The following is a 13,260-nucleotide window of genomic DNA, read 5'->3' as shown; positions in this document are numbered from 1 at the left end:
AATGCACCGTGCATTTTGGCCCAAAAACAGGTGGACGCCAAAGATTGCTCCTGACCACCCCTAGAGATACCGCATGAGAGCGGATGCCTGGGTCTGCTAATTAACGCTGATTACTAGTCAAACACATACACCTGAATGTAATAAGCAATGCTGCATGCTATTAAGTGAAAACCATGATTTCACTACCTGCAAGCCACACACAGCCCTCAAACACATTGGAAGCATATCTTTCTACACTTCTCAACATGTAAAGGTTGGTTTCATTTTAGGTAATATTCATTCTAATACCTGGTTATATATGTCCAGGTAGTTATTTTATAACCATCTACACCCATTCAGAAAGTGTTTTTTTTATACTTTAAAAAGCATTACACTCAATTCACAGGAGTCGACATGTGTCAACTTTTTCACTGTAACACAAACATGCCAGTTTTTTATTATGAAAAAGACACATAAACCACGTCTAAGAGCAACAATGATGTTTTTGGACTCAATTTCTACTTGCAATGGTGGAGCAATGTCCTAAGGCCATGGCCACTATTTTGCACACAATCTGTATTTTTTTTCCCAAGAACATACATTATGCACTTTCATATGTGCTATGAACTTTATGTAGCCCACTCTGTATGTAAGATGCCACCAAGCACATTATTGCAATCACATATCTCTAACAAAGTATCCCAACATCTGCCTATCACACTCTAAAGTCTTATTTTGAACAATATTAGAAAATGTTTGCATGTGGCGTACGTTCAGATATACGGAAGGTGTCGGTGGGAAAACGGACGAGATCCGTCCGTGCACTGTGGCGTACGCTCTGATGTACGCCAGGTATCGGTGGCTAAGAGGGAGATCTGTCCATGCACGGTGGCGTACGCTCAAGTGAACGCCACTCCCCATTGTCGGTGTTTGTGACCGTCCGTGTGCGGCTGTTCTGTGGGCGGACTTACGCTCACCGCGAGCGTACGGAAAAAGCACGGTGTGACGGACCGTACATACGTTTCACCGTACCAAACAGAATAACCCCGTTAGAAACTATGGGCCTTATCAAAATCCTTCTTAGATGGACAAAACCATGTGCACTGCAGGGGGGGGGGGGGGGGGGGCAGATGTAAAATGTGCAGAGAAAATTATATTTGGGTGAGTTATTTTGTTTCTGTGCAGGGTAAATATGGACTGCTTTATTTTTACACTGCAATATAGAGCTCACTCTGAAGTAAAACCCCACCCAAATCTAATTCTCTCTGCACAAGAAACATCTGCCCCACCTGCAGTGCACATGGTTTTGACCATCTAAGAAGGATTTTGTCAGAAAAAGTGAACTAGAATAAGGCCCTATGTTAGCATGTATTAATATGTTTCTTGCTCAAAGATGGACAGTATGCAAGTTGTTTAGAATGTGTCACCCCATCAAATATTTTTCTTTCTATATACAGTATCAGTGGACTTCTCTTAGATACACAACAAAAGGAAATATTTTAATTGATTTAATATCATGTCACGGTCATTGTTTCATGTCCGTGCCTAAGGTACACTACAAATCTTGTTTTTAGAAAACATTTGCAGTTAGGATTCTTTTGAGATATCCCTATGTAGCTCACTGCAGAGGTGTACACAGTCTGTTGTAGGTGGCTTCACTGTAAATGCCTCCAATAGTGTAAATACATGCTTATCAATGCACATGGACTGATATGCAGACACTCAGGGGTAAACTTACTAAGATACTGTAGGAGTTCTATTGAAAATGGGATGTTTCCCATAGCAACAAATCCATTATCTACCAGACATTGCTAAATAAATAAGATCGGAGTTCTATTGAATATATTGATTATGGTGATGTAGAGGGGTCTGGTGACATATGATGGTGTATAATATAAGGAGCATATTGTGAACTGTTATGGAATACATGTGATTTAGGAGTGGTATGATAATGCCACCAAATAAGTGCTAGGAGAGTCAGATGGCATAAAGGACATTAGGAGGGGAATGATGGCATTAGCGGCATCTGGGTGAGTACGGTGGTATAGCTCTACAAACAGTAACGTGGAGAGGACCTGGATAAAATACTTGAACAATTGTTGTAAGCAAATTCTGCTTATGGTAGCAGATCTATCCAATTCTGCTGGTATACTGAATAACATTTGAAATACTATACTGCTCCAAACTCATGTTGAGCCTCACCTCCTGCCCATTCATTTATGGATGGTAATTGGAACAAAATTGTAAAGCGATTTCTGCAAAAAACAAAAATCTTTCCATATGTGGGAAGCAAACTGTGATCCTCCAATGTTGGTCAGAATCTCATGAAGTTTTAACATCTGAGCAAAAAGGGAGACTTGATATTTTAATGAAGAGGACCATTTTGCTAAACCTGTCCACTTAATTGTATTACATCCATTTGAAAGAAATAACTCCATGATAAAAGTCATTGGATATACTGTATGCGACCACTCTCTGATAGAAAATAGCAATGGCATAAGCTATCCAAAGGCCGAATACCTATTATAAATCTACTGCTGTCCTCAGAAATTTAAAGCCACCGATCTGAATGAAATAAAAGCTTTATGGTACGGAACACTGCTAGATGTCCAGAGATTTTACAGATGCCTCCTGTAGAACTACACATCTGAGTTTTTGAAACATAAAAAGTCTCTACTGGGGCTTGTCTTTCAGCAAAGTGTGACTGCTGGTATAGATCTTTAGTAAGGGCTAAAACTATAGTTTCTGCCAGAAAGATGGAATAAAGAGATCTGCAGGTTGATGGGTAAATCCTTGAAAATTTTGTGACCTGGTCTCCAGTTAAAACGTAAAATCAAATCTTGAAAAAAATACACACACTTGGCTTGTCTAGGGTTTAATATTTTGGGTCAAAATATTGGAGATTTTTATAATCAGTAAAAATGCTTATATAGTTTTAACTTGTCTCTAGTCTTTCTTCCTGGTGATTGTTCTTTTGGGGATTCCTACTTGGACCACAAGGCTACACAATCTGATAAGCAAGGAAGGTCGGCTGTAGGAGTACCTGGGACATCTGCCTGACCCATTTTCTCACTGACTCATAGCCTTGATTTACTAAGCCTTGGATGGAGATAAAGTGGATGAGGTAAAGTCAAAGCCAATTAGCTTCTACCTGAAATGTTACAGACTGTTTGGAAATCACATTTGGGAGTTAGTTCATTGGCTCATTATCTCCGTGCACTTGATCGCCATCCAAGACTTAGTAAATGTTCCCCTATATTTTGCATAAATTGGATACTATAAATTATATTTACTACCACTATCACAACTCCTGGCAAAAAACAGGCATTTACAGTATACCACAGTTTTCTTCAGTCAGTCCGGCACAATCTGTTTACCACATTGGCTATCGTCAGTTCAGCACAAGATGTTCCAACTCTACAGGATCTTCTTTGTGCAAGTATAAAACATTATTGGAAAAAAAGTTCAAAACTGTAATAAAAACATGATAGATTACAGAAGAATTTTCTTACTGATATATGGAAAATAACTGTATATTACTGGTAAAATTATACAACGTACAGAAATAAGTCTGTAAACACATAGCTATAATAAATATAAGAAACATTGAAACTTCTTATATAAAGATGCTCTCCAAGAAATAGCAACTTTTTTTATTTATTAAGTCAAGATATTCCCTGTCGCGCAGTCACCTATGCTGAAGTATCTGTTGTCAGTTCAATCTGTTCCATAGGTTGACTTGTCAAGGGAAAAGTTTGTGGCTACAGTGAGTGCAGAAAAACGTAAATAATTTAACAGCCATCAAAAAATGATTCCCATTAACAACAGAGGCAAAAGACAGCCTTTGTGAAGGGCCCAACATTCTGTCTTAAGAGAATTCTGACATAGCCATTAACATTCAGTTTCCTTTTTACTTGTGTTGGACACAAGTTTTCTTTGACTGACTCTTGTCTTGACAGACCTTAGCACCATTTCTGTTATCCTTTACCCAGAGTTTCTCAAAAGATGTTCCCCCCTTCTGATGGCTCATTCAGTAATACATCCAGAACATCAGTCCCAGTAAACAATCAGTCTTCCTGCTGTGGTATATTCAGTCTATGCTACTTGCCTGCTGCTGAAATGATCTTGTCTGCATGCATAAAACCTGATCCTTGCAGAACATTTTAAAAGTATAATTATTTTAATTCAATATTAAATGTTTGAAGGAGCTTTAAAAAATATTACGTAAGAGAGATATAAGACAAACTGGGCAAACATACTGGACACATTAGGCTGTACTACTGCCCTTAAGGGCAGAAAAGTAGCCATGTTTAATAGGATTCATTGCCAATAGTATTCATTACAGATGTGCGTTGGCTCATTTTTGATGGTTTGGTTTTGGTTCTAATTCGTCTTCATAGTTTGGTTTTGGATTTTGTTTTGCCAAACTGCCTTATACGTATGTGTTGGTTTTGGATCTGACATTTTTTTTATATCATAAACAGCTAAAATCCCAACATTTTGGGGTGGGCGGCACATGGAAGTTCAACTTAAAACATGGCACATCTGAGAAACAGAGTGGAACTGTAGTGGAAGGATGGCAGTTTAATAAATTATACAACCGCACATTATTTTTAATACAGTGCCTGAACCCGAACACATAAACATATGGTTCTGTCATGTCAATGAAACTAATTGCATGGACAATATTTGTGTGCCCAGCAACAACATTTGTACACCATCTAGCATAGGAGGCACAGGGGCAGCTAGCAGAGGTGGCACAGTGGCAAATAGCAAAGTTTAGTCCTTTTTACTGCATGTTTGGTAGCAGCATTTTCTATCTGCTAGCTCATACAGATGTGTCCAAGGTCATTCTTGCTGCTAACTATGGCTATTCCTTTGGGAACACTCTTACCATCTGAGCTAGTACCAATATTATATACTTTTTTGTTCCAAGTGCGATATATTCATGGTGGCATTATAGGAACGGGACATTGCAAGTGACTTTTTCATATCTTTTGGTCATCATTCCACTCATCTAATATTCCTTTGTCATTGTTACCATATTTATTTTATTATCCCTTGCTTTTATAATTATCATGCATATATGGTATATGTTTTAATTTGATTAAATTGTGTATTTTTATATTGGTTATTTCAGCAGCACTTTTTGCTGTGGTACTAACCATCCCCATTCAAGTGGCAGCTTGGCACCACACCCCCTGATAGCACCCTTTATTTTAACTACGACAATGGCAGGTTGATTATGGTGACTAGCATACTTGCAGACACGCATGTGCACTGTGTACACATATGCAATCCAGAAGCAATATGCAATCTCCCGCAAACAAGTGGCAGGTGGTTACGGCTAGTCGCAATCATGATGTGGCCGCATGAGTGATTTATTTGCAGTTAAGATATAAATGTGCCAATGCTTTTTTAATATAATAACATGTAAAAATATGTCAGGGGCCAATATAATGAACTGTCAGGCACCTTCTTTGCTTTGGGGAAGGACTGTAGGACACGTGGGAATTAGTTTAGACTAAAGGAAAGAAGATTTCGTACCCTTAAAAGAAAAAAAAAATTTACAGTCAAGGCAGCTAAATTGTGGAACTCTCTTCCTGGAGATGTGGTGTCGGCAGACACAATAAATTATTTTAAAATAAGGTTGGACAATCATCTGTTGGGCAAAAACATCCAGGATTACAAATAACAATTAAAATCTGTATATAATTAAATCAGATTTCAGTTATATAAGGGATGAAGCAAATACGGTAGATCAAGCACTTTAATAAAGAAGGTTTAGCTTGATGGATGCACTTCTTTATTCAGCCTTAACTACTATGTAACTATAATGCTCTATGTACCTCATTTTTGGATACAAACTGCTTCACCTACAGTACATACAGGTACATAGAGGTATGCCTATCCTGTGATCTCAGGAGAAATCTCATGAGACATACAGGGGCAGATGTATTTAGCTTTAACAAGAGATAAAGTGGAGGGTGATAAAGAGAGATAAAGGACCAGCCAATCACATCCTAACTGCCATGTTACAGGCTGTATTTAAGACATGGCAGTTAGGGGCAGCTTTGCTGGTCCTTTATCTCTCTTTATCACTCTCCAATATATCTCTTGTTAAGGTTTAATACATTTGGCCCACAGTTCTAAAGGGGAACTGGATAATAATTAGTAAATATATAATTTAAGTTTTAAATCATACCACTTTAGAAACCCATCTTTCATTATACAGTAAAAATTGAGTTTCCCATATCCAAAATGATTGAGACCAAAATGATATTCAGGATATTGGGATTTTCTCTTATCTCGCAATATTTGCATACCATATTGATCATACTGTATCTTAGGAATGGAACCCAGCCCAAGCAATTTTCCCATACCTCCAAACTTTGTCACAATGGGCCTTATTTTGGTTCATTCTTTCTGACAAAATCCTTCTTAGATGGACAAAACCATGTGCACTGCAGGGGGGGCAGATGTAACATGTGCAGAGAGAATTAGATTTGGGTGAGTAATTTTGTTTCTGTGCAGGGAAAATACTGACTGCTTTATTTTTACACTGCAATATAGATCTCACTTTGAAGTAAAACCCCACCCAAATCTAATTCTCTCTGCACATGTTACATCTGCCCCACCTGCAGTGCACATGGTTTTGCCCATCTAAGAAGGATTTTGTCAGAAAGAATGAACCAAAATAAGGCCCAATATGTTCCTGGTTGGATTTAACTAGTGTATTATAGCTCCTCTATATCATATCAGTAAGTATATGCCAACTGGTAACCAGAAAAAAGGATTCACCATTTTACTGAATGACACAGGGGGCACCCAAAGTATTTTTATTTGTATATTGGGTACTTGTGTATTTTGGCGGCGCCCCCGATGTCCGTCGTACGACGATCAGATCGCATCGCATCGCATGCCATGCACCCGATGGCATACGATGCGATGCGACGCGATTTTGACCCCCTATACGACCAAAAATCGTATAAGCACCCTAAAGGGTGCTTTTGAGCACCCAAATGGGTGCTTACAATGTTAAATGCACCCCCACGCCACCCCCCCACTATAAACGTGAACCCGAAGCGTGGCGAGCGCAGCGAGCCCGCGAGGGGGCGGCGGTACGCGTCCTACGACCTTTTCATACCCCCACTATCCACGTCGGCGTGGAGTTGAGAATAGAATAGTGTGGCGAGCGCAGCGAGCCACCGAGCCCGAAGCGTGGCGAGGGGACGCGGATACCTTCACAGGTAAACGCGTCCCTTCGCGGGCTTCACAGGTATCTGCGTCCCCTCGCGGGGCTCGCTGCGCTCGCCAAGCTTCGGGCTCGGTGGCTCGCTGCGCTCGCCACACTATTCTATTCTCAACTCCACGCCGACGTGGATAGTGGGGGTATGAAAAGGTCGTAGGACGCGTACCGCCGCCCCTCGCGGGCTCGCTGCGCTCACCACGCTTCGGGTTCACGTTTATAGTGGGGGGGTGGCGTGGGGGTGCATTTAACATTGTAAGCACCCATTTGGGTGCTTAACATTGTATAAGCACCCATTAGGGTGCTTATACAATGTTTAATCGCATCGCATCGCATCGTATGGCATTGTATGCCATGTACAATGGCATACAATTTCAAAATTGTATGCCATCGTGCACTATCGTACGATATCGCGTCGCATCGCATACCATCGTATGTGTTATGGTATGCGATGCGATGGGCGCCGCCAAAATACACAAGTACCGTATATTGTAAAAGAGAACAAGATCTTTAAAACCCTATTTCGCCTAGAGCAAAATGCAATGACCTTGTTCGCTATTAGAATATCCCAAATAAGAATACTTGGGAGCCCTCACGAAGGCAGCCACTCCCAGTGCCATCCAGGAAATTCCTGCAGAGGATATCAATTTATGTTGGACACAGACCAGCTCTCCATCCTTTGACCTCCCCTGAGACAGATCATCTCTTCAGCCATATGATGAAGAGTGTGCTTTCCTGAGAGCACATTGTCGTGTGGATCTATTCCTGGGCTGCTGTGTTTGAGGTTGTTGTAATTGTGATGTTTCCATTATATCCCACATTTAACCCTCTAATTTCATCATATTTTGTGACACGAACACTGGTGCTGGGTTTGTGAGACCCAATGGGCATTCTGTGTTGTTTTAGGAATTCTACTGATATTGATTAGGAATGATATCAGGAATGACAATACAAACATGTCGGTAATCTTTTAACTATTAAGGGCCCGATGCACTAAGTTTGAAAAGGAATAAAATGGAGAGTGATGATGCACAGGCCAATCAGCTCCTAACTGCCATGTCAGAGGTTTGAAAAATTATAGGAAGGAGCTGATTGGTTGGTAGTTCATCACTCTCCATTTTATCCATTTTATCACTTTTCAAGGCTTAAATCTCGCCCTAAATGTTTTATTAATTCAACCCCTCAAAAAAAAAAAAACCCTTTTCACAGTCATATTGTGATTTTCTAACCTTGTTGATGCATTTACTACATTTTCAATGTTTTCTCTTTTTTTTTTTCTCCGTAACTACAGGCACTCAAAAGAGACTGTGTCTTTCAGACTTGTCAGATAAAGAAAGATCTATTTCAGCAATCACAACTATCACATAATTATGTTTTATCCATCAATGGACAGTAAACGGCACAATACAAACTTACTGAAAAGTTTATCTCTTCTCCAAAATTCAGCCAGATAGAACAAAATCAGCAGTAAAGGTATTATTTGTGGCCATGATAGTTTTTTTCTTGTACTGATTACAAATACACTTGCCAGCAGTCTTTTATAACATTTTGCAGCGGAATGCTCAAAACTTTTGAGATCATTTAAACTACAAATTAACTACCATATTGCACCACATGTTATATGCTGGATAATATCAAGGATATATTGATCTCAGAGATTCTAAAACTTGCATAAATGGGCTGTGAATTAACCCCTTTGGTGGGGTAATCTGCGCCACCGGTGCTGGCTTCCCCAGAAAATTTCTGGTAATGTCACTGAGTCCTAGGAGTGCACTAGTGGTATTTTTAGTGGTGCACCATCTGGCAACACCACCCACACAGCCGCTCCTCCCCCATGTCGTTACTCCCATCCCTTACATTCCCCACGTTGATCGCACGCTGCTGTCCATTGCCATTCACCCGGGCACCCTAAGGACTGTTTCACAGACACCGGTATTAACCAGAAGGCAAAAAGCCAGAAACACTTTGTCCGGCTTTTTGCCTGACAGTTATTTCTTTCATATGCACAGCTCAGTGAGCCGGTGCTGTGTAAATTTGTGGGTGGAAACTAAAGTGACGTCAGTTTGGTGGCGGTGGAGAGCTAAAACCGCACACCAAATGACCGGTGTGTGTGAAAGGCCCCCATCGTTCTCAGAACACACTGACCTGTGAGGATGGACCGCCACGGCACGGTAGCCATCCTCTGCAGTGGCAGATCCGGCTGCTACCCGGTGGCAGCGCCATGACCGTCCTGTATGAAAGGACAGATTGCTGTCCAGTATTCTGAGTGGGGACAGCACGACTTTTGGCCGTGCGCCATTTTGCTGCCCGCCAGGAGCCGGAGCATGTGAAACGGCCCTAACACCCCAGCTCGTCTGAACGCACCAAGAGGATCAGCAGCAGCCGTAGGAGAGCAGTGGCAGCCCCTTCAGTAGTATTTCTGTGTCATGCCCAAGAAAACACACCACTGAAAGGGTTAAAGTACTTTTATAATATTTATTAATAATACATATACTGTATATATATATATATATATATATATATATATATATATATATATATATATATATATACTGTATTGACAGTAAAAATATTTAAAGAAGCTTTTTACTTGGATATGAGTGGGCATATCCTCATTTATATTGTACCCTATATTATAAAAGGCTATCACTGCTTTTCACCCCTAGGGGGGAATTCAAGTGGTGTGTGCATCAGCAGCCAGTATATGGTACCCGACAGAGCAATTCAAGCATTGATCTTTCCTGGTGTGCACAGTCACCAGCACTGATCGGTAGTACCGTCATTTTGATAGGTTGGTAACTAGAAGAGCTATAATATACTAGTTGGGCACAATCAGGAAAATAATTTTTCTATGTGTCGCACAGCAGGACATCCCCCTCAAATTGGGACAATTGGTCTTTAACCCTTTAAGTGCCTACATTGTTATGAGAGCAATTTCCCATTGCAACCAGTCACCATCTAGCTGTAAGTTATCCAACACAATACTTTATATAAAATGACATTTAACCCCCCAAACACCGGCTTTCTGTCAGTAAACTTGTTAACGACCAGCGATTAAAAAAAGAAACTAGCAGGATATAATCGCAGTGCGGCCTTCCTCATGCATACTACAGGTCGTACGCCTGCACAGTCTGTTGATAATCGTCCAGCCTGTGAATTTGCAGTCCTGCAATCAGGTCTGAATTAGGCCCATTGTGCAATGTGCAATGATTACTGTTGGAAGATGAGAAAGTATTTCGTAATGAACTAACAAAAACTGATAACAAAAAAGCCGCAAAATACATTTCTGATGGAAAACATTTTCTCAAGATGCCGAATAATGTGAAAAATCTCTTCAGCTTTGAACCTTTGCTAGTATTATTTCTCCAGCTGAATTATTTAACCTTGCTTTCTTTCACTTATTTTCTCAGGTATGTTTTGTTTTTCAAAGGTATATTTTATGCAGCGCTAGCAAAAAGTGAGCTAAAGGAAGTAACAAAAAGATGTTTTTATCCACAAATAAATGCTTAATGTGTAAGAAAATTCAATTCTAAGGAGAGCTTTTTTCAGGTGGAAAAAAATGCAAAATAGGTAAGGGTTTCTACCAGCCAAGTAATACACATGTGCCTTTGAAGATACCACATCCTTCTAATGCTTTCCTGCTATGCATAAAAGTGTCTTAGGAAAATATGAGACAAAACGGTTTCCTCAAACAAAATTTCTAAAGCAAAATCACAGCGTTCACAACTGTATTAACTAAGCTCAAGGTTTACGGAAATATACATCAAAATGTTTTATTGTATTCCTGGAATTTGCCTGATTCTCCCTTCGGTTTCCACAGCAGTTGACTTTAGAGCTGCCGATGTGTAGCTGATAATAATAAAGTCAGTGTATGTTTTGTTTCCCTCAGTCTCTATCATGTATCTTGTTCCTGTGCCAGTGGATTAGTATTTGTTCGAGCCTGTAAATTGGATGATCATAGCTACTCAGTATACACAGCTACTGCAGACAACTAAAACATCAGAAAAGGATCTCTAGGTTTTGAGCCAAACATACCAGTAATGTGATAGCTCTATAGCAGCCGTCTAGTAAATACCAAGGGCAATATAAAGATCTTCCATTTACTGGTTTTACCTTTCCTCCTGGATACTTGTGATTATGCTGAGATCTTAAGACCCATGGAGGAGTTATATAAGCTGTGATAGGCTGCTCAGTTGTACTTGGCTCTCTTGTGGTTCTATTTAAATTTACTTTAGTAAAGATAGATTTTAGCAAGATCATAAAACCTGTACCGTAATGCTTTATTATGGACTAGGGACCCGCCCTGGCTTTGCACGGGAAGCACCAATTATCTATAGCCAGATGACTTCTGGAGGATGGATGGGGGCGGTCATGTGATGAAGTTTGAGCAGATATCTATAGGTACAGTGCCGATGGTCAATCTGGTTCCGTTGCACAACTTTGGTGCGTTTAACTTGCGAATAAGCATCACCGGTGATCCAACCTTCAATGTTGATAGGTGCGGTGGTATTCCGGGTGGTTCCAATTAATTCAAAAATTAAATTGGATAATTGACGGCTAGTTCTTTGACCATTACTGTGTCGATCGATTTGTATTTGACTGTTTTGCCGGGAAGTTTCAATTGAATTTGCTCATTGAGCTTGTTGACATCATTATTTTTTGGTGCCAAAATTGCACGGTCGCACAGCCAATCCGGATTTTTGTAGTTGGTTGTTAGATTTGAGAATAAGTTGTCAACAATGGCTTAAATATTAAGTTGCATTTGACATAAATTCGGCGGGAATAAAATCTCATTCGTGGCGCGATCAATTAATTGCCAGAAGAAAACCCCCCAAAATTATTTTGATCCAATCATTACCAAACTTTACAGGATCACCCGCTGGGCTAAGCTCAAGATTGCCTGAAAATTTCATCAAAATCGGTCTGGCCGTTTTGGAGTCCATAGGGAACATGCACACATACACACATACACACATCAATCTCTTATATATTTAGCCAGATCTGTCACTCAAACCCAGTCTCTAACGGTGGGCGGGGCTCCACATACACACAGACCTGGCCAACGTCATACACTGCCCTGGCTTCTACACCAGGCAGCTGCAGCAAGTCACCGACAACCAACCCCCTCAGCGCAAACACCCCCACCCCCCCTGCCCCACGGGTGCACAACACGCCCCCAACCCCACCCCCCTCTACCGCCCACACCGCCCCTTGCTGCACGCCGTCCAAAGGCGCATCCCCCCACACCCGCCCGGATCAACACACGGCGCTGGCTCCGCCCACATTGCCCGCGCATCCCCCCACACCCGGACGCAGTGTTGAGCCCAGAGAGCTGCCTCCGCACACACTGGCCGCCCACCCGCCCCTTGCTGCACGCCGTCCAAAGGCGCATCCCCCCACACCCGCCCGGATCAACACACTGCGCTGGCTCCGCCCACATTGCCCGCGCATCCCCCCACACCCGGACGCAGTGTTGAGCCCAGAGAACTGCCTCCGCACACACTGGCCGCCCACAGACGCCCGGATCGCAGGTGCACAGTGCACCGCTAGCCTGCCGCCTGCCATTGCTGCCTGAAGCTGACCAAAGCTGCCGCTGCCCGACGCTGTCCTGGACATTATACCATCCAGCGCCACCCTCCAGCCCCTGCACTCTGGATGACCTGCTGCCGCTCACCAACAGTAAGTACCAACCCACTGTCACCCCTGCATGCCTCCAATACTCACTACTACTACTACACACACACACACACACACACACGCATGCATGCCTCCAATAGTCACTACTACACACATCATGCCTCCAATACTCACACACACACACGTGCACCCACCCCCAGCCCCTGCACTCTGGATGACCTGCTGCCGCTCACCAACAGTAAGTACCAACCCACTGTCACCCCTGCTGACGCTGACTACCACTGTTCAGCTCCCTAACTACCATCCCACCACCCCATACCACTACAATGCCTCTCCCACCATGGGGTGCTGGGTGACATAATAGGTGTGCTAAAGTAGTAAACAGCACCAGTACA

This window comes from Crinia signifera, chromosome 1 (assembly GCF_055691185.1).
Source record: "Crinia signifera chromosome 1, ASM5569118v1, whole genome shotgun sequence".
Lineage (NCBI taxonomy): Eukaryota > Metazoa > Chordata > Amphibia > Anura > Myobatrachidae > Crinia > Crinia signifera.
The sequence above is the reverse complement of the archived record's forward strand: the minus strand, read 5'-3'. Positions refer to the sequence as shown.